The sequence below is a fragment of the Coenobita brevimanus genome, chromosome 21 (genome assembly GCF_032717465.1).
Source record: "Coenobita brevimanus isolate Jiangsu-jjx chromosome 21, ASM3271746v2, whole genome shotgun sequence".
Lineage (NCBI taxonomy): Eukaryota > Metazoa > Arthropoda > Malacostraca > Decapoda > Coenobitidae > Coenobita > Coenobita brevimanus.
The window spans coordinates 582,143-610,016 of NC_136974.1; the positions used below are offsets into that span (position 1 = coordinate 582,143).

General features: G+C 44.1%; 1 protein-coding gene across 1 annotated transcript in view; it reads right to left on the reverse strand.

The window, feature by feature from the left end:
* LOC145392173 (uncharacterized) overlaps positions 1–27,874 on the reverse strand; it is a 74,856-nt gene that overhangs the window by 9,342 nt on the left and 37,640 nt on the right. The window lies entirely within an intron of this gene.

The window sequence follows — 27,874 nt, forward strand, 5'->3', positions numbered from 1 at the left end:
GCAGCAGCAGTGGTAGTAGTAGTAGTAGCAGTAGTAGAAGCTGAAGTAGTAGTAGTAGTAGTAGTGGTAGTAGTAGCAGTAGCAGTAGTGCAAGTAGTAGTAGTAGTAGTAGTAGTAGTAGTAGCAGTAGTAGTGCACCCGATGGACTGAAGGCTGAGACTCCCCTTCCCCTCCAACCTACCATCCACCTTCCGGGGGATAGGGAAGGAGTTGAGGAACACCTGTATACCTGGGCAATACACCTGGCCGGCTATAACAGTGCCTCCACGTGAAGGCGCCCCTCTCCATCACCAGGACACCCTCTAACACGATTATCTCCTTGCTAACTCTACACGATGAGAGAGAGAGAGAGAGAGAGAGAGAGAGAGAGAGAGAGAGAGAGAGAGAGAGAGAGAGAGAGAGAGAGAGCATTAGACTGTAACTAACATCTCAAACTCAAACAAGTCTCCAATCGAGCTGAATAAAATCGTCTGAAAATGGAGAGAGAGAGAGAGAGAGAGAGAGAGAGAGAGAGAGAGAGAGAGAAACTACGTCATGGTACTGAAGGGGTTACCTACGAAACGAGGATATTATTGAAGCGTAACAACCAGTTCAACTTTTCGTCATTAATGATCATTTTAAAAAGAAAAATTTTGGTAAAGGTGGAAAAATGTATATCATGAAGGATAAAAAAAGGTGTTGATGATCGTGTGTGTGTGTGTGTGTGTGTGTGTGTGTGTGTGTGTGTGTGTGTGTATTTTGTGTACGTGGAGTATATGTATATGCGTATGTATGCATGCACGCCTGTACTTAGGCATACTCGTGTGTGTGATACATGTGCAGTGCGTGTGTATATGTATATGATATGCATGTGATGATGATGATAATAATAATAATAATAATAACGACGATGATCGTGGCGGTGTCCAAGATAAGGAGGAGGAGGAAGAAGAAAGGAAGGAAGGAGAAGGAAGGAAGGAAATAAGAAGGAAGGAAGGAAGACATAAGTAATCAGAGGAAGAAAGTGAAGATTATAAGAGAAAGAGAAAGGAAGATTGGAAGGACGTCGGGAAAATGAAGGAAGGGAAACAGGGAGGAAAGAAAGGGAGAAGAAAGGAATGAGTCACGGGAAAGATGGAAGGAAGGAAGAATAGAAGGAAGCAAGGAAGGAATTCAGGGAAGGAGGAAGAGGAAACAGGAAGGGAGGGAGGAATGAAGGGAAAGATGAAGGAATGAAGGAAGGAATAAAAGAAGGAAGAAATAAGGTTGTGTATATTATCAGGTTTCCGGTAGATTACCCCAAAGTGACCGAGAGAGAGAGAGAGAGAGAGAGAGGGAGAGAGAGTGTGTGTGTGTGTGTGATTTGAGACTCTCTCTCTCTCTCTCTCTCTCTCCTCGAATAGGCCAAGCATAAATTAAAGTTTTTAGCTACAAAATGCCAGCTTTTTACCGTCAGGCGTGTGTGTATTGAGGCAAAAATAGGATATATTATTTACTGGGATTAATAATTGTCCGGAAATTAAATGCAGAATCGACCCTCCTCACAATGCCCCCCCCCCCCCGGGACAGTATGTATGTGCTCATGTATTTACGTTTATACCAACGTGGCGACGCTCATGAGTCCCACCCTACCCGATGCCTGCTCTGGGTTGAGGTCTATCACCGTGCAAAGTAAAGTGTTCCTAGGAAAAAAAGAAAGTGAATACGAACGCTGGTCTCAGCCCCAGAAGGCAGCCACCTCACGTGGGGGCGACTCTTGGGGTCCCGTCTTGTCTAAAACCTCAAGCGCGTGGAGAATTGTGTAGTCTCGCTTTCCTAACACCTTCTCCCTCCCTCCCAAGTCCTGCACCCCATCCTTCAAAAGGGTACAGTAACAGTGAGTGGGCGAGTGCCATGGCTAGGGACAGGCTTTACATTTGTCCGGCCCCGTGGCTAAAAATTAATAAAACATAAATATCTCTGGGCCACTTTCTGGGAATACCGGTTCTCACTGTCACCTGCATTATGTGGCACTGGTGAGGGACGCCTTCACGTGATGGCATCGCTATGACCGCACGGGGGAGCTGCCCAGTTATACATACGTCCCTCAGTCCCCTCCCTATTCCCTGAAAGGATGACGGTGGACTGCCTGGGATTGGTACTACTACTACTACTACTACTACTACATAGGGATAACTTCGGTCTATTAATTTTATGCACCCGTGAGTGAGTCATAGGAGCCTGAGAACCTTCTATCATCGTACCGGTAATTATCTTCTAAGAGACACTTTTCACCTAGAACTAAGTGTAAATTTGCCATCTGTCCATCGGGGCTATAGTGCTTAACAACGGAATACGGTGCTAGTCACGAAGAAGTGCTGTGGGAAGGGATGCAGAGAATTAACATTGTTCTTCGGACGCTAAGCTACGGAAAATAAGCTGCAAAAGGCCGAAAATCTCCGCCAAGAAGTGAATGAGGTATAGGTGGGGTGGTGGTGGTGGTAGTGAATGATGATGATGATGGTGGTGGTGGTAGTGAATGATGATGATGATGATGGTGGTGGTGGTAGTGAATGATGATGATGATGATGGTGGTGGTGGTAGTGAATGATGATGATGATGGTGGTGGTGGTGGTAGTGAATGATGATGATGATGGTGGTGGTGGTGGTAGTGAATGATGATGATGATGGTGGTGCTGGTAGTGAATGATAATGATGATGATGATGATGGTGGTGGTGGTAGTGAATGATGATGATGATGATGGTGGTGGTGACAGTGAATGATGATGATGATGATGACAATGATAATGATGGAGGTGGTGGTGCATGATGATGATGATGACAATGATAATGATGGAGGTGGTGGTGCATAATGATGATGATGAATAAATGAATGAATAACGACGGCTAATGATAAAACGACTATGGTAACTATGACGATAACGACGATGGTGATAATGAATGATGATGATGATGATGATGATGAATGATAATGAAGATGATGAATAACAACAACAACAACAATAACGATAACGGTAACGATGTCAAATGATGAAGAGGTCATCATCTGAAACAGGGTCAGGTCAAAACTCAAACCCATAATTTTCGTTTTTTTTTGGGGGGGAGGGGGAGGGGGGTCAGGTCATATGGACGGCCTGGGGAATGACGCCCCTTAAACTCCATGGCCTTGCAATTGTACGGGATTTAGGGTCACAGGTAATTAAAATCTACGGCCGTTTCACTCCCGATTTCATGAGAGAGAGAGAGAGAGAGAGAGAGAGAGAGAGAGAGAGAGAGAGAGAGAAGAGATCTACGGACATGACGTGTAATAATTCAAGAGTAGTGACCATTTTTCTGAAGCATCCATTTAACTACAATACGATCACAGAAATACGACCATAAATTTCACGTACATTGCAAAAATCCATGAAAATCACTTCCGTAATTACCGTACATTCAGGCAGGTATATGTAAACAAATTAATGATATTCAAATGGATTCGTGACATCATACCCGTTGCGTCTAGGCGGGAAAGTCAGTGCGCGTCTGGCCGTCGGCGGGGTGGGTTGTGTCGCCCGCCGCTCCCGTGCTGTCACCCCCTTTTACTCGCCAAGGTATCGACAAATTCTTTTAAATAATTCAAAATATCGGCGTTTCCTCCTGCACGGCTGTCATATGGTGGTCGGTCAGGCACTACGCTGGTTGTTTTTTTTTGCTGGAAGAGGGGTGGTGAGCAAGATTGGTGCCAGAACCGCCCCCTCTCGTGACAATGTGAAACTTCTGTGCATATAAAGATTTCAAAACTTTGGACATTTTCCGCAACTCCAGCACTTCCGCGCCAAGCTAACGTTCATAATTCATCGGGAAGGGAAGAAGTTATATCTGTTTACATGATCGCATATTTACGAGCGATATACTGCGCAGGATCGACCGTACTAAATTTCGCGTAGGTATTCGTGGTTCCAAAACTGTAACAGAAAACGGACTGCCGGTCGTAAACACTGAGGGGGAACTTATGTAAAAAGGGGGAGGGTGAACGAGGGGGGAGGAGGACTGGGAGGGTTGGAGGAGGAGAAATGAAGTAAAAACAACATGAAAAACTGAAGGAATTATGCAGAAGATGAGAGTACGAAGCTGAAGAATGAATAACAGACAACAAAGAATGAAGAGGAGTTACATAGAGTTAAACAGATTACAGACCTAGAGCTATGAAGAGGGACCAGCTTAAGAAGGGAAACATATTGAAGGAAATAGTAAGAAAAACAATAATTACAAGAGATACACTGCCCACACAGACCTCCCCCAACCATGAATAGGGAGGAGCATTGAAGGAAGAGGAAGTAACAGGGAGAAGGAAGGAAGGAAGGAAAGATGGAAGGCGTGAAAGCAGTACTCCTGATAACGCTTCTTTCACACACTGCAGGTAAGAACAAAGAGGGTGATCAATGAAGCAATTTGAATAACATACACAAGATGAATAACATTAAATGAAAACAACATGAGTAATACATAACACACTGAATAACCAAATAACACGAATAACAAGATAACACAGAAGATAACACATGATGAATAACACAGATAACACTAAATGAATAACACAGAAGATAACACATGATGAATAACAGATAACACAAGATGAATAACACAGAAGCTAACACAAGATGAATAACACACGATAAAATGAATAACACAAGATGAATAACACACAAGATAACACATGATGAATAACACACAAGATAACACGATGAGTAACACAGATAACACAAGATGAATAACACAGATAACAAGATAAATAACAACACAAGATGAATAAAACACAAGATACCACAATGAATAACAAGATAAAATGAATGACAGGAAAGTAAGCTACCATATATGAATCAAAAGATATCCAGCCATACTACATCTTTCATTCAGATTATTTATTTATATATTTATTTATTCTTGTTACTTTCAGGCGACTTTCTTTCGCTTAGGAGGGACTGAAGGCGTTTGGAATATCATTAACTCAATATTGCGTGCGTGTGTGTGTGTGTGTGTGTGTGTGTGTGTGTGTGTGTGTGTGTGTGTGTAAGTATGTATTATGTATGTATGTATCTATACATCTATTCCAGCATTACGGTGTGTATGATAAATAATTAACAAGGGAGGCGATAATGAGTGAGGCAGCACTGAGATGGGTAACGTTAATGTAACGTGGAAATGGACAAGGTTAGTAAGATGAGCAGATGTTGAAAAAACGAACATGAATAACAGAATGAATTAATATGAATAGGACCCGTAACTTAAGATAAACCTTGAGGTGATTCAGTTAAGCAATATTAGGATGGCTAGGAACATAAGATATACAAATTAGGCCAAAGTTAGGTTAGTAAGACAAGGATAACATTTATAAAGGTAAAATGGTTTGTACAGAACTGCAAACGACATTGATATGGAGACGCATCAAGATCGGCGACATGAATAAATTACGTAAAATCAACCACAATAATAGGAGCATGGAGCACTCACAGAGCACCACACCCACCCCCTGCAATAACTGGTCTATGGCCCTTATAATTGACCGCCTGTGACCTCGTTTGACAGACTATTCTCAAAATCTGTTTCATCCATCCCCCCCCCCAAAAAAAAAGAAGAAAAAAGAAGCAATCAGTCCATTTAATTAGTCTGCTCCAAATCAGGTCAAAACTGAATTACCTCTGACCTTTGACCTCTCGTTCTCAAAATCCCATCTCTCTCCTTCCCTGACCTTACACCTTTTCACCAAAATTAATCCCAATACAATCAAGAGCTGAGTTAAAAGGTCATGTATTTAACCTTGCCTTACGACCTTGACCTTGACCTCGGTGTGCTCAAAATCGAATGCTGTCACTTGCCTTACCCTCAACCCTTCCACCAAGTTTGGCTTACACCGGATCAAGATTGTAAGTTGACCCTGGCATGTGACCTTGACCTTTGACCCCTGGGAAGACCCTCAACATTCCAGGAAGTTCGGCATAGACTGGATCCAGACAGCGAGTTATTTTCTCTCTCTCTCTCTCTCTCTCTCTCTCTCTCTCTCTCACACACACACACACACACAAAGACAGAGAGAGAGAGAGAGAGAGAGGAGAAAGGTAGATGGTATGGAAGAAAGGGGAAAGACAGAGAGAGAGAGAGAACGATGAATAATAACAGACAAGAGCAAACCAAGGCTGAATGCCAGGTGAGGTGTGACAATTAGGAGTACACAGGTAGCTGGGTTACCTGAGAAGTGTTAATTACGCATAAAATGATTGATATTTATGGCAGGGTAACTTTCAACCTTTTTTTTGTTTTTTCTTTTTGTTTTTTTTGCACACTTTCAAGGGGATGTGACTCACTCTCTCTCTCTCTCTCTCTCTCTCTCTCTCTCTTTTCTTCCATACCATCTACCTTTCTCTTCTCCCTTTGTCCCTCCTCTCTCTCTCTCCGCCTTTCCTTCCATTCCATTTACCTTTCCATCCTGTCTTCTCTCTCTCTCTCTCTCTCTCTCTCTCTCTCTCTCTCTCATTTCAATCCCTTCTTTCAGTAGTCCCTCCCATCTCATTTACCTTTCCTTCCTTTCTCTCTCCCTCCATCCCTCCCTTTCTCTCTCCTTCCTCCTGTCTGTCTGTCTGTCTCTTTGCCACACCTTCCCTCCCTTCCTTCTCTCCTCTTCTTTCCTCCCTCCCTCCCTCTCCTCCCCTCCTGCCGTCATTCCTCCTATCCCTCCCTCCTTTCTTTTCTCCCTTTCCTGATCTTCATCCCTCCCTTTCGTTACCACCATCCTCCCTTCCTTCCATTCTCCCTCCCGCTATCCACCCTACGTAACATTCTGTTCTCTCTCTCTCTCTCTCTCTCTGCCTTTTCCTTCCATTCCATTTACCTTTCCATCCCTTCCCTCTTCCTCTCTCTCTCTCTAATGAAGGCCGTGTAGGTGACTCTGGAAAAAGTTCATTATATCACGATGAACAGGTGCTTGTGGGAGGGGCGTTGCCGGAGGGAGGAGAGAGAGAGAGAGAGAGGTGGAAGAAACAAACTAAACAAGAAACAGGAAAAAAGAAAGAAGAAACAAAGGAGGGGATGAAGGATGGAACGAATGAAGGAGGGAGAGCAAGGAAGGAAACGGGGGAGGGAAGGTAGAAGGAAGAGAAAATGGAAAGAGGAAGAAGTAGGGAAGGAGGGAGGAAAGGAGAAAGGAGGGAGGGAAGGAGGCATGATAATTAGGAGGAAGCATAAATAAGAGGAAAGACGAAGGAAGGAAGAAGGGTAAATGATGGTCGAGGAAGAGAAGGAAGACAATGATTGGAAGGAAGAGAGAGAGAGAGAGAGAGAGGAGAGAGAGAGAGAGAGAGAGAGAGAGAGAGAGAGAGAGAATAATGATTGGTAGGAAGCAAGAGGAGAGGGGGGGGAGGGAGTGCCGGAGGGAAAGAATGATGAAGGATGGAGGGAGGGAAGGAAGGAAGGCATGATAAAGGAGAGGAGTAAGAAGGAATGATGATGAAAAGGAAGGAAGGATGGAAGAAGAAAAGAATAAGAAGACAGTAAGGAAGACAAGAGAGGAGTATGAAGACAGGAAGGAAGAAAAGACAGCAGTAAGAAGACAGGAAGGAAGAAAAGACAGCAGTAAGAAGACAGGAAGGAAGAAAAGACAGCAGTAAGAAGACAGGAAGGAAGAAAAGACAGCAGTAAGAAGACAGGAAGGAAGAAAAGACAGCAGTAGGAAGACAGGAAGGAAGAAAAGACAGCAGTAAGAAATCCGGAAGGAAAGAGAGCACTAAAAAAACAGAAAGAAAAGACAGCAGTAGGAAGACAGGAAGGAAGAAAAGACAGCAGTAAGAAGACAGGAAGAAAAGAGAGCAGTAGGAAGACAGGAAGAAAAGAGAGCAGTAGGAAGACAGGAAGGAAGAAAGCAGTAAGGAGACAGGAAGAAAAGACAGCAGTAGGAAGACAGGAAGAAAAGACAGCGGTAGGAAGACAGGAAGGACTAGCATCATATTCTATTTTGCTTTTCTTTGTGTGTGTGTGTGTGTGTTAATCTATCACTATAATTCCAGGCCAGGTTAGAGTAAAAATAAATCTAGTAACCAAGGAGACTCATTTCTACCTCAAAACAACTACCCCTGAAATAACACCCACCCACGACCCAAAATTCCAGTCGTCGTGGTGGAGCAGTTTCGCCAGGTTAAAAAGACAGAGTATAGAAGGCAGGATATAATACGTCACCGCATTGAGAGGGTTAAGGTTGATTTTTATGCGCGCGTGTGTGTGTGTGTGTGTGTGTGTGTGATGAGTGAGAGACAGACAGACAGACAGAGATTGTGTGTGTATGTGTGTAGTGAATTTAGTACTGTACGTCTGATAAATAGAATATCGCCAATAAAAAATGTGGTATATATAACGGTGAATTAATCAGGATGGGAATTATTGACATATTACCCAAATTAAAGGTAATTATGGCCTTAATTAGGGCTCATTAGGGTTCAAATTGCAGTAGATACCAGTAATTATTTTTTTATTTATTGAGGTAGTTAAGATGTATGTGTGTATGAATGTATGTAGGTAACGATATGCGTGTTTGTATATAATGTATGTACGTAACGATATCTGTGTGTGTATTTGTGACTATGTATGTGTGTATGTACTGATATCTGTGTGTGTATTTGTGACGGCATGTATGTGTGTATGTACTGATATCTGTGTGTGTATTTGTGACGGTATGTAAGTGTGTATGTAATGATATTTGTGTGTGTGTTTGTTACGGTATGTACGTATTTATGTTGTATGTAGTCTATATGTATGTAAGTATGTTGTATTATGTAGTCTGTATGTATGTATCTGGGTAGGTAGGAAGGTGGTTATGTTGTATATGTAGACTATGTATGTAAGTATTAGTTGGATACAAAATGGCTGAGGCTTTGTAGATAAAAGGGTGTTGCGTGCCAGCCGTAATGGGGAAGGAATGGAAGAGAAGAGGTCAATCGAACACTGACCAGAGCAGTAAAGGGAGGAAATAGATGCAAGAAATAGATGCAACACTGTGCGAGAGAGAGAGAGAGAGAGAGAGAGAGAGAGTCAGCAAGGAGAGGAGACGAAATGCCTGACTCCACTTCTATTATTATTATTATTATATTTATTATTATTATTATTATTATTTAAATCCCTAATCCCTTATCTCTTTCTAATCCCTAATCCCTTATATTTCTAATCGCCATTCCTTACTTCCAATCCGTCACTTCCTCAGGTAATCCCCAATCATCCCTGTCTTCCTTCCTTCAGCTTTTATCGTCTTTTCTCACCAACCCCTCACATCCCCGTCTTTCCTCTCTTTCTTTAGTGGTTAGGGAAGTGGTCGGCTGTTCCAGAGGACGCGGGTTCGATACCGTACAGGGACGGGGTAAGGAATATTTTGTGTAATTTTATTTCCTTTTAAAAGATTAGGTAGGGTGAGAAAAGAAGGAAGGAAATATTACCAGCGGGGAAGAATATTAACTCCATGTTCTGTCAAATGGGTCACACACTCATTCATAAAGCATTCAAGACCACGCAATCCTGGTTCCACCTCATCAGCCTAACCGTGTGCATTTCTAGAGGGAGGTGAGTATGGAAGTTAAGATAGTAATGTGATCCCTACCCTGACGTATGGAAGCGAGGCGTGGACCTTGCTAGAGAGGAACAAGTCAAGAGTGAGAGCAGTGGAAATGAGTTACTTGAGAGAAGCATGTGGAGTGACGTGGAGAGACAGGTTGACGAATGAAGAAGTGAAGGAACGATGTGGGGTGGATGTGGATGTGGCTGAGAAGATTAGGAGAAATACACTGAGGTAGTTTGGACACGTGGAGAGAATGGAGAATGAAAGACTGACTAAGAGGGTGTATGTAGGTGAGGTGGAGGGAGGGAGAGGGAGAGGTAGACCGAGGATGAGGTGGAGGGATGGAGTTGAGAGGTATATGAGGGAGGGGGGAGCGATTTGGGGGGGGGCAGTCAAATGGTGGGTGGCAGCGACTTGGAGGCGTTTTGTCTGCGGACACCCTTTGCGGGATTAGGGCGTCGGGCTCTCTCTCTCTCTCTCTCTCTCTCTCTCTCTCTCTCTCTCTCTCTCTCTCTATATATATATATATATATATATATATATATATATATATATATATATATCGGTATATCTGTAACAAATGTATATTACGGTATGTAAAACACAGCATGCAGGGCGATGTAACCGGAATTCATTGCCACCGTCGGGCCGTTTCACACGCAAAATAAACACCCAAATAATAATAAATAATTATATAATGGAGGTAAAGTTTGAAAAAAATGGGCGAACATTTTTGGCTGGTACGATGAATAAAACAGACAGGATATGTGGCCTTGGTGCGTGTGCCGTGCGTTGCCTTTATATATCGGCTGTTTGGCGGGGAGGGGAGGGGGGAGGGGAAGTGAGAAAGAATAAATTGTTGTATATGAGAGAGAGAGAGAGAGAGAGAGAGAGAGAGATAAGCACACTAGAGCAAGTATGGAGGAGGGGAAGGAGTAGGTACGAGCTGCAACGAGGGAGGGAGAAGTGGAGAAGAGGAAGGAGGAGGAGGAGGAGGAGGAGGAGAGGGAGGAGAAGTGAAGAAGGAGGAGGAGGAGTTGAAAGTTGGAGAGGAAGAGGAGGGGAGGAAGAGAAAGAAGAAGGCGAGGACGATGAGAAGAGGAAGAGGGGGGTGAGAACGAGGCAAAATTAATGAGGGAGGAGGAGGAGGAGGAGGAGAGAGAGAGAGAGAGAGAGAGGGTGGAGTGGAAGGTAGAGTGCTGCTTAATGAGGCAGGTAATTACTGCCTTATAATGATCACAACAGGTACAGTACGTCACACTAATTAACAACAAGAAGTACCTTGCGTCACTGTACCGTAAACAACAACAACAACAACAATATAGTGTCAGTGATGATGATGATGATGATGATGATAATAATAATAATGATACCGGTAATAATAATAATAATAATAATAATAATGATGATGATAATGATGATGACAATAATAATAATAACAATAGTAATAATAATAATAATAATAATAATAATAATAATAATAATGTGACAGTAAGAACACATCCAGCTTTACAGACACCAATAATAATGCTTCAGTATTTCAAGAACAAGTAACAAATAACAGCAATAACAACAACAGCTCCACTCACACAAAACAAAGACAACAATGGCGAGCAAATAAAACAAGTCCAGCGAAATAAAACGCCATGAGGTACAAACAAACACACAAACAAACAAACAAACAAACAATCCCATTTACAAATACAACAAACACAGCACCGTCCAACACGATAACAATAACAATGAAATAATTAAATCCCAAAACGCATAACAAGAACAATAACAAACAATAACGAAAATTGCAATAACATAAACAATAACCAACGACAATAACAAAAACAATAACAAATAACAACAACAACGTAAGCTCCGGCCGATCTCGTATGTATTGCGTCGTAGTGTTAACCCTCTCACTATTTTACACACACACACACACACACACACACACACACACCTCCAAACACAAACACCTACACATCCTCACAAACACACACACACACACACACACACACACACACATCCCAACACAAACACCTACAAATCCTAACACACACACACACACACACACACACCTCCACACACAAACACCTACACATCCTAACACACACACACACACACACCTCCAAACACAAACACCTACACATCCTAACACACACACACACACACACACACACACACCTCCCAACACAAACACCTACACACACACACACACATACACACCTCGAAACACACACACATACACACCTCCAAACACAAACACCTACACATCCTAACACACACACACACACACACACACACACACACACACACACACACACACACATACACACCTCCAAACACAAACACCTATACATCCTAACACACACATCCAAACACAAACACCTACACATCCTAACACACACACACACACACGCACACACACACACACACACACCAGTGCTCTGAAACAACATTGCAGCTCTACATCCTTTCCATTGCACTTCTTCGTGACAAGCACCACATTTTATTATTCTAAGGCTGCTAGTGTTCCACATCCTTTCCACAGCACTTCTTCGTGACTAGCATAAACCTTCGTCTCCTAAATCCTTGTATACCTTAAAATCCACCAATAGGATTTTTTTTTTTTTAATTCGTCCTCCTGTCAGACGGATTTACTGAGATTTGGGGGATTTTTCCAGCGATTTTTTTCCGAACAGAAGGGAGGATTTTTTCCAGCGATTTTTTTTCGAACTGAAGGGAGGATTTTTTCCAGCGCCCCCCCCCGAACTGAAGGGAGGATTTTTTCGAGCGATTTTTTTTCTTCCCCCGAACTGAAGGGAGGATTTTTTCGAGCGATTTTTTTTTTCTTTCCAAATGAAGGGAGGATTTTTTCGAGCGATTTTTTCGAACTAATGGGAGGATTTTTTCGAGCGATTTTTTTCTCGAACTGAAGGGAGGATTTTTTTCCGAGCGATTTTTTTTTTTTTTTTTTTCGAACAGAAGGGGGGATTTTTTCGAGCGATTTTTTTTTCGAACTGGAGGGAGGATTTTTTCGAGATTTTTTTTTTTTTTTCGAACTGAAGGGAGGATTTTTTCGAGATTTTTTTTTTTTCGAACTGGAGGGAGGATTTTTTGGAGCGATTTTTTTTTCGAACTGAAGGGAGGATTTTTTCGAGCGATTTTTTTTCGAACTGGAGGGAGGATTTTTTCGAGCGATTTTTTTTCGAACTAAAGGGAGGATTTTTTTCGAGCGATTTTTTTCGAACTGAAGGGATTAGATACGGATTTCTTTTTTTTCAACCCCTTCAGTACTAGACATCATTGCAAAGTTAAAAAAAAATAATAATGTTGAGAGGAATGAAGAGACTGATAAAAATATATATATAATTATACTGAAAGAGTTAACGTGAAATACTAGTCTCTCTACGTGTCTGTGTATGTCTGTATGTCTCTGCCACTGTCTCTCTCTATGTCTGTCTGTCTGTCTCTGTCTCTGTCTCTGTCTCTCTCTCTCTCTCTTAAAATCGTCTATCGTCTCCAACAGACCACTAAAATTGTCCCCCTCTAAAAAGGTATTATTATTATTATTATTATTATTATTATTACCATTATTATTATTATTATTATTATGGCGACAGGACAAGCACTCAAGCTCCTGTGACCCACTCTCAGCTGAATAAAATCGTCCGGCTTTAACTGGAAGAGAATAATACGCATCGTATTCTCGTCGGTGAAGGAAGCTCCCTAACACCTCTTCCTTAGCGGTTTATTTGTGGATGAGGCTTAGGATTATTGATCTGTACGTTCTTGATGCGGCGTACGGCCATATTAGAGTGATTTATGTAACACAGAAGAGGGCGGCAGGGTGTAATAAGCAAAATAAATCGCTTAGGAAGGGGTGTTAGGGAGTTGCCTTAAAAATACGGGCTTCAAGAGTTCTCCCGAGCATTAGAAGGTCAATAAAACAGAGGAAGTGTTGAGGGTAATTTATATATATGTAATTTCCGGTTAATTCTGATCGTAATTCTTATACACCTGTGGTTATGTATATGAGAGAGAGAGAGAGAGAGAGAGAGAGAGAGAGAGAGAGAGAGTAAAGTGGTGCACAGGAAGGCACGATCTGTAAGTAGTTGAGGCAGTGTGTGTGTGTGTGTGTGTGTGTGTGTGTGTGTGTGTGTGTGTGTGTGTGTGTGAGAGAGAGAGAGAGAGGGGGGGGGAGCAGCCTGAGGGAGAGAGCACAACAACACTCAAGAGGAAGTAGAGGAGAGAGAGGAAGGGAGGGGAGGGGAGGGGAGAGGGGAAGGGTGGGTAGGTCGTGACTTGGGGTAGACCTATGGGGGGAGGGGGTCAAGTGGTGGGGTGAGAGGGGAAAATGGTAAGGGAAGGAGGAAGAAATTTGGGGGAGGGGAAAGGGGGAGGGGAGATAAGGGGATGGAAGGGGAAAGGGGGAGGGGAGATAAGGGGATGGAAGGGGAAAGGGGGAGGGGAGATAAGGGGATGGAAGGGGAAAGGGGGAGGGGAGATAAGGGGATGGAAGGGGAAAGGGGTCTGGTGCTGGGGTGGGGTGAGAGGGAGGGGGAGACGTGAGGGAGAGGGATGGGGGAGAGGGGAGGAATGCAGTTGTAAGGAATCTTTTTTGAGGGTGGGGGTAGTAAGGGGGAGGAGGGGGGTCAGGAGAGAGGGGGAGGGGGGAGTGTAGGGGTGTGAAGGGTGAGGGGGACGATGGGGAGGGGGAGGGGAGGTGAGAGGAGGGTTTGGGAGAAGTAGAAGGAAGGGGAAAGTGTAAGGAAAAGAGGAAGAGATGTGGGATACGGGGAGGGGAGGGGAGGGGAGGGGAGGGGAGGGGAGAAATAAGACAAGGGAAGGGAGAATGTTGGGAGAAGAGGACGAGAGAAAGCTGGGAGTAATTTTTTTTTTTTTTTCGTTAAAGAGGGTAGTGAAGGAAAGATGTGTAAGTGGAGGGGAAAGGGAAGGGAGGGAGAGGGAAGAGAAAGGAAAGGGGAAGGCAGAGGGGAAGGAAGAAAAGGTAGGGGGGAGAGAGAGGGAGAGAGAGGGGGGGGAATAGGAGCATTGCAGGTGTAATTAATTCCTTTCTTTTTCTTCAAGTTGATGAGGGTTTCGGACGAGGAAAGGGAGGGGAGGGGAGGGGGAGTGAAGGAAGGACAGGAAGAAATGTAGAAGAGGGGGGGGAATGCTATCTTTTCCCTAGTGCGGCCCCACCTGGAGTAGTGTGTTCAGTTTTGGTCACCTTATTTACAAGAAAGATAATGGAGAAAGGAGAGAGAGCGAGAGTACAAACACACACACACACACACACACACACACACACACACACACACACAAAGACTCAGATTAAGGAACAAACCGTATGAGGGAAGCGTAAACGACCTCATGCTGTTTACCTCATCAAAGCACAGATTACGAGTGGATCTGATTCATGTATATATATATATTTTTAAAGGAGATGACAATATAAAGATTGACAAGAACTTCAAAATGAATCCGTCAAATTAAACTATAGAAAAGCCATCAAATCATCGGGCAAACTCTTGCAGTGTAATGATGCAAGGCACTTTTTTTTTTTTTTTCAATAGAATTTTCAACATTAAGGAACAAACTGCCTAGAAAGCTATCTATCTATTGACGCCTTAATCCCGTAAGGCCACAAACAAATCGCCTCCATGTTCCCCTGTCCCCCGCCATTTTCACTGCCCTGCTCCGAGCTCACACACCCCTCTCCCAAATACCTCACCACCCCATCCGTAGCCTAGAAATCTCTATCTATCTATTTATCTATCTGTCTATTGCCAGACGCCTTAATTCCGCAAGGGGTGCCCACAAACAAATCGCCTCCACGTCGACCTGTCCCCCGCCACTTAACTGCCCTGCACCCAGATCACCCCCCGCCCCCTTCTCATCTAACTCTCCACTCCATCCCTCCATCTCATCCTCGACCTCCCCCTTCCCTCTCCCCCCCTCCACCTCACTCACATACACTCTCCTGGTCAGTCTCTCACTTAACAAAATGGCTGAATAATTCATCTGACTCTTCCTCTCTTGCAGATCATGAATAATACGTCAGGAGTTTCTCAGATATTGTTAACTTTCCATTACAGATTAAGTTGATGTAGAATATATAATTCTTCTTTCCCTTTCAGTCTTTCCTATAAAATTTCCATGGCAGTTTTTAATTAATGATGCATGGCGATCCTTCTTACTTTTTCCTGCCGGTTTCGACTGGAGGGTTTGGTGGGGGGGGTAGGCCTTTTTATTAACCTATTCTTATCTTACTATCTTCTTACTATGCCATTCTTATCTTACTAGGCCTATGCAAATCTTATCTTACTATGCAATTATCTTTCTCCGCAATTCTTATCTTACTAGGCCTATGCAATTCTTATCTTACTAGGCAATTCTTAACTTACTATGCAATTATCTTACTATGCAATTCTTATCTTACTTTGCAATTCTTATATTACTATGCAATTCTTAACTTACTATGTAATTATCTTACTATGCAATTCTTAACTTACTATGTAATTATCTTACTATGCAATTCTTATCTTACTATGCAATTCTTAACTTACTATGCAATTCTTAACTTACTATGCAATTCTTAACTTACTATGCAATTCTTATCTTACTATGCAATTCTTATCTTACTATGCAATTCTTAACTTACTATGCAATTCTTAACTTACTATGCAATTCTTAACTTACTATGCAATTCTTAACTTACTATGCAATTATCTTACTGTGCAATTCTTATCTTACTATGCAATTCTTAACTTACTATGCAATTCTTAACTTACTATGCAATTATCTTACTATGCAATTCTTAACTTACTATGCAATTCTTATCTTACTATGCAATTCTTATCTTACTATGCAATTATCTTACTATGCAATTCTTATCTTACTATGCAATTATCTTACTATGCAATTCTTATCTTACTATGCAATTCTTAACTTACTATCTTCTTACTATGCAATTCTTATCTTCATCTCATAGTATTAGATATCATAGGCGGAGTTTTCATTATAATAACGTCCCATTGTTGTTGTTTGGATTCCTTTGTACTCCTTTGTAGCGGTAGTGGAGGGGTGCAGGTTTGTAAGTGGAGGGGGAGAAAGAGAGGGGAGGGGAGGGAAGGGGAGACGGTGAAAGGAGGAGGAGGAGAGGGGAGGGGAGGGGAAAGGAAGTTGGAGAGGGGGAGGGGAGGGAAAGGGAAGGGAAGGGAAGGGGAGGGAAAGGAAGGGAAGGGAAGGGAAGGGAAGGGAAGGGAAGGGAGGGGAGGGGAGGGGAGGCAGGGGAAGGGAAAGGAAGTTGGAGGGGGGGAGGGGAGGGAAAGGAAATTGGAGGGGGGGAGGGGAGGGAGGGGAAGGGAAGCGAAGGGAAGGGGAGGGGAGGGGAGGGGAGGGGAGGGGAAGGGAGGGGGGAGAAGAGGGAGTGATGGTGAAGATGGAAGGAGTGCTGATGTCAGGGATTATTCCATTTTTTAAAGGGGAACAGATGTGTGAGGGGAGGGGGAAGAGGGAGGGGGGGAGAGAGGGGAAGGGGAGGGGAGGGGAGGAAGGAAGGTAAAGAAGGGGAGAAGAGATACGTGGGAGAGGGGAGAGAAGTCTATTTTTCTGACTGGGGAGGGGCAGGAGAGGGGAGGGAGAAAGGCAGGATGTTGGGGAAAGAAGGGAGGAGGGGAGGGTGAAAGGAGAGGAAAGAAGAGAGGAGGTAAGAGGGGAGAAGAGAAAGGGGGGAAGAGGGGAGAAGCAGGAAAAAGGAGGGCAGGAGGAGGGGGAGAGAAGTGGGGGAAAGGATGAAAGTGGGGAGGAGGGAAGAAGTAGGAGAAAGGAGGAAAGAGGGGAGGAAGTGGGAAAGAGGAAAGAGGGGAGGGAGTGGGGAGGAGGGGAGAGGAGGGAAGAGGAAGAAAGAGGGAAGAGAGGAGGAGGAGAAAGAAGGGAGGGGGGGAGGATGAGGAAGGAAGAGGAGGAGGAGGAGAGAGAAGGGGCAAGCTGAGCGAATTAAGGAAGAGGAAGAGATGGAGAGGGGAGGAAGGCAGTTGTAAGGAATCTCTCTCTCTCTCTCTCTCTCTCTCTCTCTCTCTCTCTAAGCTGTAGAGGGAAGGAATGTCAAATCTTGGGGGAGGGGTGTTGCAGACGTGTGGGGAGGGAAGGGGAGGAGAGGGGAGAAGGAGGAGGAAAATGTGGGGAGAATAGGAAGGGTGAGATGCGGGAGAGGGGAGGAAGGTTGGAGGAGGGGAGGTGGGGAGGAAAGGAAAAGTGTTGAGAAAAGATGGAGAGATATGGAGCACGGTAACGGGAGGGGGAGGGGTAGGGAGGGAAAGGGAGGGGAGAAATGAGGGGAGAGTGTGGGGAGGAGAGGAAGGGTGAAATTTGGAAAAAGGGATGAAAGCAGCTGATTTTTTTTCTAATGAAGGAAATGAGAGAGAGAGAGAGAGAGAGAGGGGATTATGAGCTGATGGAGGCGAAGGTAGGGGGAAAGGGTTGAAGACGGGGAGGGGAAAGTGTGGGGGGGAAAGGCACATGAGGGAGAGGAGAGGAAAGGAGGGAGAGGGAAAGGGAAGAGCAAGGCGAAGGGGTGAAGGAAGGGGGGAGTGTAGTGAGAAGACGATGGGAGATGGGGAGAGGGGAGGAATACAGCTGAGTTCTAATATTCTTAAGGGGAACACTGAGGGGAGAGGAGCGCATAGACGTAAGAGGGGAGGGGGGAGGGAAGAAGCAGGAGAGAGGAGGGAGAAGAGGAGGGGAGATGGGGAGGGGGGCACTAAGGATTTTTTTATAGGGAGCTGTGATGGGGAGGGAAGGGGAGGCATGTGCTTGTGGAAGGGTGAAGACGTGTGAGGGGAGGGGAGGGGAGGGGAGGATAGGGGAGAAAGGGGGGTGCAGATATATAGGGAAGGGGAGGAAAGCAAGACATATGGGATGGGAGAAACAGGGGTTGAGGGAGAGGAAGAGGGAGGGATCAGGGAGAGAGGAGGGGAGTGGAGGTGGGGAAGGGGAGGGGAGAGAGAGAGAGATGGAAATAATTGTGAATCTTGGAGGGTGCTTTCTAAACTGTGTGTGTGTGTGTGTGTGTGTGTGTGTGTGTGTGTGTGTGTGTGTGTGTGTGTGTGTGTGTGTGTGTGTGTGTTACGGCATCATACTATAATTTATTTTTATCCCCTTTGCTAAAAAAAAAAAAATATATGAATACCAGGTGTATATATTAAGACATGGTACTGAAGGGGTTAAGTGAGGAAGATGTAAGGATGGAGGAGCGGTATGGAGGTCTCTCTCTCTCTCTCTCTCTCTCTCTCTCTCTCTCTCTCTCTCATTCTCCCTTTATCACTTTCTCTTACACTCCATCAACCCTCCTCTCTTATGCTCACTCAGATCTTCCCCTACTTGTGTATGTGTGTGTGTGTGTGTGTGTGTGTGTGTGTGTGTGTGTGTGTGTGTGTGTGTGTGTGTGTGTGTGTGTGTGTGGGTGTGTGTGTGTGTGTGTGTGGGTGTGTGTGGGTGTGTGTTCACCAAGTAGGGGTAAATAGGAGCAGATCTAAGAGTAGTATAGATCAATCAACCAACCTAAACACACACACACACACACACACACACACACACACACACACACACACACACGGCAAAAGAACGAAACTCTTGGCCAAGTTAAGATGAAAGAACTATAATTCAAACTTCAATTAAATCCAGCAGAAAGAGAGAGAGAGAGAGAGAGAGAGAGTTAATGGGCTTTACTATTAAACTACATAAACGCAAAACCAAATCTCATCTTAAACGTTTAGCGAAGAAAGTTTTGGAAGCTTCGAATCAAACGAATCATGCTTCACGATTCTCAGTTTCTGTTTACGATTCGCTAGTTTTCATTAGCCTAATCTTCAAAAAAAAAAAAATAATAATAATAATAATAATAATTCCTTTTTATACTTGTGGTAAATCTAGTATATGAAAGGGGGGTGTGAGCTGGGAGCAGGACAATGAAATGGCGGGGGACAGGGTTGACATGGAGGCGATTTGTTTGTGGCCACCTTTTAGGGCATTAGGGCGTCTGGCAATATAGACAGATAGTAAATTTGGACCTCGCTGACGGTACAGGGAGAGTTGAAATAGTAAAAATAATAAAAATAAAATATAATCAATGGTTTTAATTTCCGCCGCCAAAATCCCCGTATTGCTTTATTCCATTATTCTCCTTTATTATGGTGGTAGTCATGCACGGGTGGCTCTATAAATATTTACTCCCTTAACCCCTGTCCACGTTTGATTTTACCCGCCCAATTTTCTACCTATATGGAGAGAGAGAGAGAGAGAGAGAGAGAGAGAGAGAGAGAGAGAGAGAGACCTGGCCTTTAAATACCATAGTTCCTTAAGACGTGACTGGAGGAATTTCGAGCAGGTAAGTCATGTGCCCTGAGATGACTACCACAGCCTAGCCCCGGGACCCTACGCTTCTCAGGGGGGGTAAATGAGACTGGATTAAGAGGTATATTAATCTTAAGACGTGTGTAATTATGATGCTGTTAATTACCTTATAATTTGTGAGTATAATTATCCTGTTTTCTACATTCGTTTACGTACTGCTAACCAAAATCAAGAGTACACACACACACACACACACACACACACACACACATACACACACACAAAGTACAAAGAAAATGCTTAAATAAATCACACACACACACACACACACACACACACACACACACAAAGTACAAAGAAAATGCTCAAATAAATCACACACACACACACACACACACACACACACACACAAAGTACAAAGAAAATGCTCAAATAAATCACACACACACACACACACACACACACACACACACACACACACACAAAGTACAAAGAAAATGCTCAAATAAATCACACACACACACACACACACACACACACACACACACACACACACACACACACACGCAACCAATACCACATAACAAATAACACAACAAAATACAATATCTTACCTGCCATCCTGCGATTGCTCCAAGTTCACACACACACACACACACACACACACACACACACACACACACACACCTTGCACCATTTTCAGCCACTCTGTACACACTACGGACTTCTGCTCCTGTCTCGTATTTCTGTATTTCTCTCACTGTCTGTCTGTCTGTCTCTCTCTAGGTCTTTTCAGTCTGTCTCTGTGTTTGTGTCTGTCTGTCTGTCTCTCTCTGTCTTTGTCTGTCTCTCGGGGTCACTGCCTGTCTCTATATCTTTGCCTTTGTCTATGGCTTTCTGTCTCTGTCTGTCTCTCCATGTCTTTTCTGTTTCTGTGTGTCTGTCTCTCGGCGTTTTCTGTCTGTCTGTGTCTGTCTGTATGTCTTAGTCTGTCTCTCAAGGTGTTTTCTGTCTGTTTCTCTGTGCCTGTGTCTGTCTACCTCTGTGTTTCTCCAGGGCTTTGTCTGTGTCTCTCGAGGTCGTTTCTATCTCTCTTTCTCTGTGGATGTCTGTCTATTTCTGTCAGCCCATGTCTTTGTCGTCATCTCTGCATCTACTTTTTACTGTCTCTCTGTCTGTCTGCATCAACACCTTTCACTCTGTCTGTCTGTCTGTCTTTTTCAATTAACCTGCACCTATAGCCTACCTTCCTTTGTATAGCTTCACGTAAACATTTCGCTGTCTGTCTGCCTGTCTGTCTGTCTGCACCTTCACCTCTCGCTGTCTGTGCCTGTCTTTATCCCTGCATCTATACCTTTCACTCTGTCTAATCATCATCTAAACTTCTATCTAACTGCTTGCCTAAATATTTACTCTTTTGCATTTCAGTCTGTCTTTCAGTCGTATCTACATTCTCTCTCTCTCTCTCTCTCTCTCTCTCTCTCTCATGTCACGTACCGAGACGACTAAATTATATTAATGTATCTGGTAACTCAATTCCTTTTTAATTTACCTCTGTTACCATCAGATTATTTAACTTTGAAAATACGTCTAATACTAAAGAAGTTAATGTGGATTTTTTGATGACGGGGCTTGTGTGTGTGTATGTATGTATGTTTGTATCTGTATGTCTATGTATGTATGTGTTTATGTATGTATTCTGTGTGTATATTTATGTATGTGTATGTGTGTATGTATGTATGTTTGTATCTGTATGTCTATGTATGTATGTGTTTATGTATGTATTCTGTGTGTATATTTATGTATGTGTATGTGTGTATGTATGTATGTACCTGTATGTCTGTGTGTCTGTCTGTCTGTATGTATGTATGTACGGTATGTACCTGTATGTGTCTGTCTGTCTATGTATGTATATGTACGTATATACAGTATGTATGTAAGTAGAGGTGCATGTTTATGTGTACAGGGGATACCGGTATGTATGTATGTATGTGTGTATGTATGCATGTATGTGTGTATGTGCAGATAATTTACCGGTATGTATTTCTGTCTGCTATCTATCTATTTATCTATCTGCATCTATCCATCCTTACCTGACGCCTCATCCTGTTAGGGGTTGCCTCAAGAGAGAGAGAGAGAGAGAGAGAGAGAGAGAGAGAGAGAGACCCTCCAATCGCGTGTCCCAACCCTCTCCCCACCCCACATCATCCCCCCTCATGCACTCCACTTCCACATCACTGTATTCCACCCCAATCATTACTATACTTCTTTTACACTAACCTGGCCCAGCTCTACATCCTTCCCACAGCACTTCTTCGTGACTAGCACCATATTAGAGTGTTAATGGGCTTGTTACAACTCGGCATTTAAGATGAGAAGGAAATTTTAAGCCAAATTGGAGTAACAGGGGTATAGACGAATGAATACCCCCACTCACTGGCACCAAGAGACTGCTTAATCATCTATCTATCTATCTACTGTCAGACGCCTTAATCCCGTAAGGGGTGGTCGCAAACAAATCGCCTCCACGTCACCCTGTCCCCCGCCATTTCACTGCCCTGCTTCCAGCTCACACACCCCCTCTCTCATATATATACCTCTCTCCACTCCGTCCCTCCATCTCATCCTTGGCCTCCCCCTCCCTCTCCCCCCGCCTCCACCTCACTCAATCTTTCAATGGTGTTCGTCCTTTTGCACCTCATTTCCCGTGGCTCAGTGGTAGGATATACGGTACTATGGCCCTACCTCCTTCCCCACAGCACTTCTTCGTGACTAGCACCATATGCTGAAGTTAATTATAGCTTAGGACTCAGCACTGAAATGAAGAGTACGGTAGAAATCAGTAGAAATTAGTAGCAGAAAATAGTAATAGAAATTAGTAGTGGAAATTAGTTGTAGAAATTAGTAGCAAAAATTAATATTAGTATATAATTAGTAGTAGAAATTAGTAGTAGATATTATAGTAGAAATTAGTAGTAGAAATAAGTAGAATAAGTACCTAGCAGAAATTAGTAGTAGAAATAAGTAGAATAAGTACCTAGCAGAAATTAGTAGTAGAAATAAGTAGTAGAAATCAGTAGAAGAAAATAGTACTCGTAGATGCACTCCCAGTCTCATCACCGTGAACCCCGTGGACTGCAGGACGTTACCCCTACAGTCCCCCACCCCCCCTTTTGGGAGGCTGGGGGGTTACCTGAGAGACACCTGTACTTCCGGACAAGTCCTCCGTCCGGATATAGCAGTGCCACCACATGAAGGCTCCCTCTTTAGCCAGCACCAATGTCCTAATAATAATAATAATAATAATAATAATAATAAAGGTACTGGTAATAATAAAAATAATAATAAAGGCAATAATAATAATAATAATAATAATAAAGGGCGTAATAATAAAGCAAGTCCGTACTCTCCCCTCTGCCCCTTTGTCCTTGGCCAGTTCGTTATCACCCCATCCAGTACGTGGCCGTTTATCACCTTATCTCACTAATTCCCCTATTTATCACATTTACGCCTTTATCTTACTCATTTGTCTCGAGCGATTCCTGGGTGTTTGTATGGCTACTGCCCTGGTGGGTGATTATTTATTTTATCCGTCACTGTCTGTCTTAATTACACGTGTACTCATACCGGTACACATAACCGCACACTACATACACAGCCATTCCTTAATGTACGCTACAGTGCACACAGAACCAAGCGGACAGGCGTGTACACACAACTAAACTGTACACAAACCGTACACACACTCAACATACAATACACAAGACTACACGTTCACATACAAGTAGGCCTAAGTACAGGGGTGCATACCGGTACATACACGCATGCATATACTCCACGTACACACACACACACACACACACACACACACACACACACACACACACAAAACGCGCGCACGAGCACAGGCACACAAACAGACATCACACACAACTCCCTACATACTCGTAATTATAAACACACACAAACAATTGCACAAACACACTACATAATATAAAGTTAACACCAGATTAAACACACACACACACACACTCACTCTCTCTCTCTCTCTCTCTCCCTCTCACCCACAAACAACACAACAATCACACAAACCCATCCACACACATCCACACCTATAAAATATACGACAGCCCCCCAAAAAAGCCCAAAGCCCAGTCTCTTATTAGCTCAAGGGGGCTTACATGAGGGATTCCAGTCCTCTCCTAATTACCATTTTCCAAAACCATGGCGGCGTAATGACATCTATATTTAATTACGTTCCCATCCCCTTCATTATGGGATTTTTTTGTGGATTAATTATTATTATTTTTTTTTTGTCATCTGATTTGTAGTTAATATTTAAGTGTTATGGTGATACGCTCCTACCTGTCTCCCTCCTGCCTTCCCTTTCCCTCCCTTAATTCTTATCCACATTTCTCTCCCTCCCTCCCTTCCTCCTCTCCCTTCCTTCGACTCTTCCCCTCTCCCTCAACTGCAAGTCTTTCTTCACACACACACACACACACACACACACACACACACACACACACACACACACACACACACACACAGCACCTGAATCAACGAGTAGTGACAGGTAAAGTTATGTGGTGTGAGGTGAGGTAAGGTGAGGTGTGGTATGGTATGGTAGGGTGTGGTGAGATGAGGTATGGTGTGGTGTCGTGAGGTGAAAAGAGGTGTGGTGTGGTGTGGCAGGGTGTGGTGAGGTGTGGTGGTGTGCTGTGGGGTAAGGCAGGTGATAATATTTCTTTTTACTAATTCTTCCATCTACATATGCACTCCCTCGCAGACAAGCAGAAAGGAATGGCCTGAGGTGAGGAGCTTATGTTTTCCAGTCAAGGTTGTATCCTAGAATAATGCTGTGGTATTGGCTGGCTAACTGGCCGGAGGGGGAGGGAAGGGGCGGGGGAGAAGTCTGGGGAGAAGTGGGTGGGGAGAAGAGAAGGAGGTGGGGAGAAGGGGACGGGATGGAGAGTAGGGTAGATGGGTGGAGAGTACGGTAGGGGGTGGGGAGAAAGGAAAGGGGTGGGGAGAAGGGAAGGGGATAGGAAGAAGGGAAGTGGTGGGGTGTAGGATAGGGGTGGGGAGTAGGGAAGGGGTGGGGAGGAGGGATGGTGTGGGGAGAAGGAAAGGGCAGGGGAAGAGTAAGAAGAGTAAGAGGTGGGGAAGAATGATAAGAGACGAACTAGTCAATGCTATTCCAACTCTATCAGATTCAAGGAGGATTAGATGGCAATTTTAGGCCAAGTTTGAGTGAGCAGAGTATAGCATCCATCACCGCCGCCACGCTAAACAACTTACTTATTTCTTCCGCAGCTTAAATAAGTTTAAGTAAATCCGTATGAAGTCCACTAAGCCCTACAGGAACTTTATATATTTAAGTAGCGGGCTGAGAATTAGGTTTTTTTCTCTCTCTCTGACACACACACACACACACACACACACACACAAATTTAGAGTAACAGGCTGAGAATTAGGTTTATCATACACACACACACACACACACACACACACACACACACACACACACATTTAGAGTAACAGGCTGAGAATTAGGTTTACCACACACACACACACACACACACACACACACACACACACACACACACACACAAACCTCGAACCGTAAACAGTGTCCTTGCTTAATACCATCTAAAAACATCGCATTAAAACCACATACAAACACACACCACCACTTGGTATACCACTTCTAATACCTGCTTCGCTGTACCACTAAAACACACGCTTCAAAACACCGTCATACCAAAAGCGTAGGGGCCCGGGGCTAGGCTGTATTGTTGGGATTTTTTTCAGACAGGTGTGGGCAGGTAAACCCCAATAAATCACTTATAGGCTTGAACCTGTTTGAGTCACGTTCAGTTTGAGCTGCCTATCCTCTGGTCACGCGGCTGGGTGGCAGAAAAAGACAATACTACAATTCTGCACTCTTGACAAAATAGCACTTCTTCGTGACTGGCAGCTTATTCTAATGTTAAACTCCTTAGAGCTCAGTATGTAAGGTGGAGAGATGGTAATTTTGGACAGTTAAACAGAACACGACTGCATTAAAACAAAAAAAAAAAAAAAAAAAAAAAAAAAACATCAGCAGTTACCCATTACAAAAAAGGAATACCAAGATGAGGACCTAAACGTGGTGGCCTGCAGTTTGACTCCTAATGGACCCAGGTTCGATTCCCGGCTGGGGCAGGGAACAGCTGAAGGATCTGAATTTCACAAAGCAAACTTAACTGATCTACCCGACGACCCGACATGTAAAAATACCCCCGCTAATACCAGTACACCTGTCCTGTATGAGACAGCCCTGGCATTTACCGGTATTCAATATGGACGGTGGGTGTTAGCGCCGAAGTGGTGGCATGTGAAGGTGTATGGTATGGTGGAGGACTACTGGGCCTTGGGAACAGTCTGTGAAGCCTATGCCCAAAGTAGGACACACACACACACACACACACACACACACACACACACACACACACACCACACACACACACACACACACACACACACACACACACAATTTAGAGTAACAGGCTGAGAATTAGGTTTATCTCTCTCTCTCTCTCTCTCTCTCTCTCTCTCCACACACACACACACACACACACACACACACACACACACACACACACACACACAAATCGCGCGGGAAAAACACAAAGCGGGCGCCTCATCCACCAAAGAGATTTCGTTGAGGGAGGGAAGGAAGGCTGGGTGAGGGAGCTTACGAAGTTTTGCGGCTCCAATAAACTTTTACGTTAATTAACAGGGGCAAGAGAGGAAAGGGGGCGAAATTAGGCTTAAAATGCAAACAGAGAGAGAGGAGAGAGAGAGAGAGAGAGAGAGAGAGAGAGAGACGTATTCCCAGCTCAACCCCTTCAATCCGATGACTTTTTTGTTTGCTACCTTCGTCTTTCTGCAGCTTATTTCACGTAACTCTGGCAGAAAGTGTTACGGCTCTACATCCTTCCACAGCACTTCTTCGTGACTAGCATCATATCTTTTGTGTCAAGCCACTGATACAATGCTTGAATACAGTGGAAAGGATGGCAATTTCAGGACAAGTCGGAGTAAAAAAGGTATGCCGTCTCACGAGAGAGGCTGGACAAAAGATGGAGGTGGGCAGATCGTCTCGGGACTTGGGATAGACAAAGGCCTGAGCTCCTAAGACATATGTGACCCCCGGGATGCCTAACCCTGCGTCCTGTGAGGGGGTTGAGGGTTTGAGAGGGGATAGGGGAAGGTTAGAGGGGTTGAAAGAGGTTCAGAGGAGGGGTAGAGAGGGGACAGAAGAAGGTTAGAGGGGTTGGAGGGAAACAAGAGGGGATGATGGTGTTAAAGGTGGATTGGAAGGTTAAGGAAGAGTTGGAGGATGTTAGGGGAGAGTTGGGAGGGTTGGGGGGTTAGGGGAGAGTTGGAGGGGGTTAGGGGAGAGTTGGAGGGGGTTAGGGGAGAGGTGGAGGGGGTTAGGGGAGAGGTGGAGGGGGTTAGGGGAGAGGTGGAGGGGGTTAGGGAAGAGGTGGAGGGGGTTGTAGGGGTTAGATGGTTGGGGAGAGAGTGGGATTGTAGTGCTAGACGTCTAGAGAAGGGTTGGAGGAGTTAACGAGGAATTAAATGGGGAGAAAGGGGTTGCAGAGGGGGGAGGGGGGACGGGGCGGGGTTTACAGGGGGGGCTAGGCTGGGAGACGGGAATGATGGGGGGTTAGAAGGGGGTTGGAGAGAGATGGACGGGGAGAGGTGAATGGTTAACATGATGCTTAACCCATTCGCTACGTCAGCCTAATTCACCTCACTATCTATCACCTAACAATTTTTTAAGTCAAACTACGAAATACATTCATAAACAAAAATCCATCGATCTTTTTGTTACAGGAAGCCTCGCATGACCTGAGAACAAGGAAGAAAAAAATAACAAAGGTCATCGGAGTGAAGAGGTCAAAGGTGTGTGGAGGG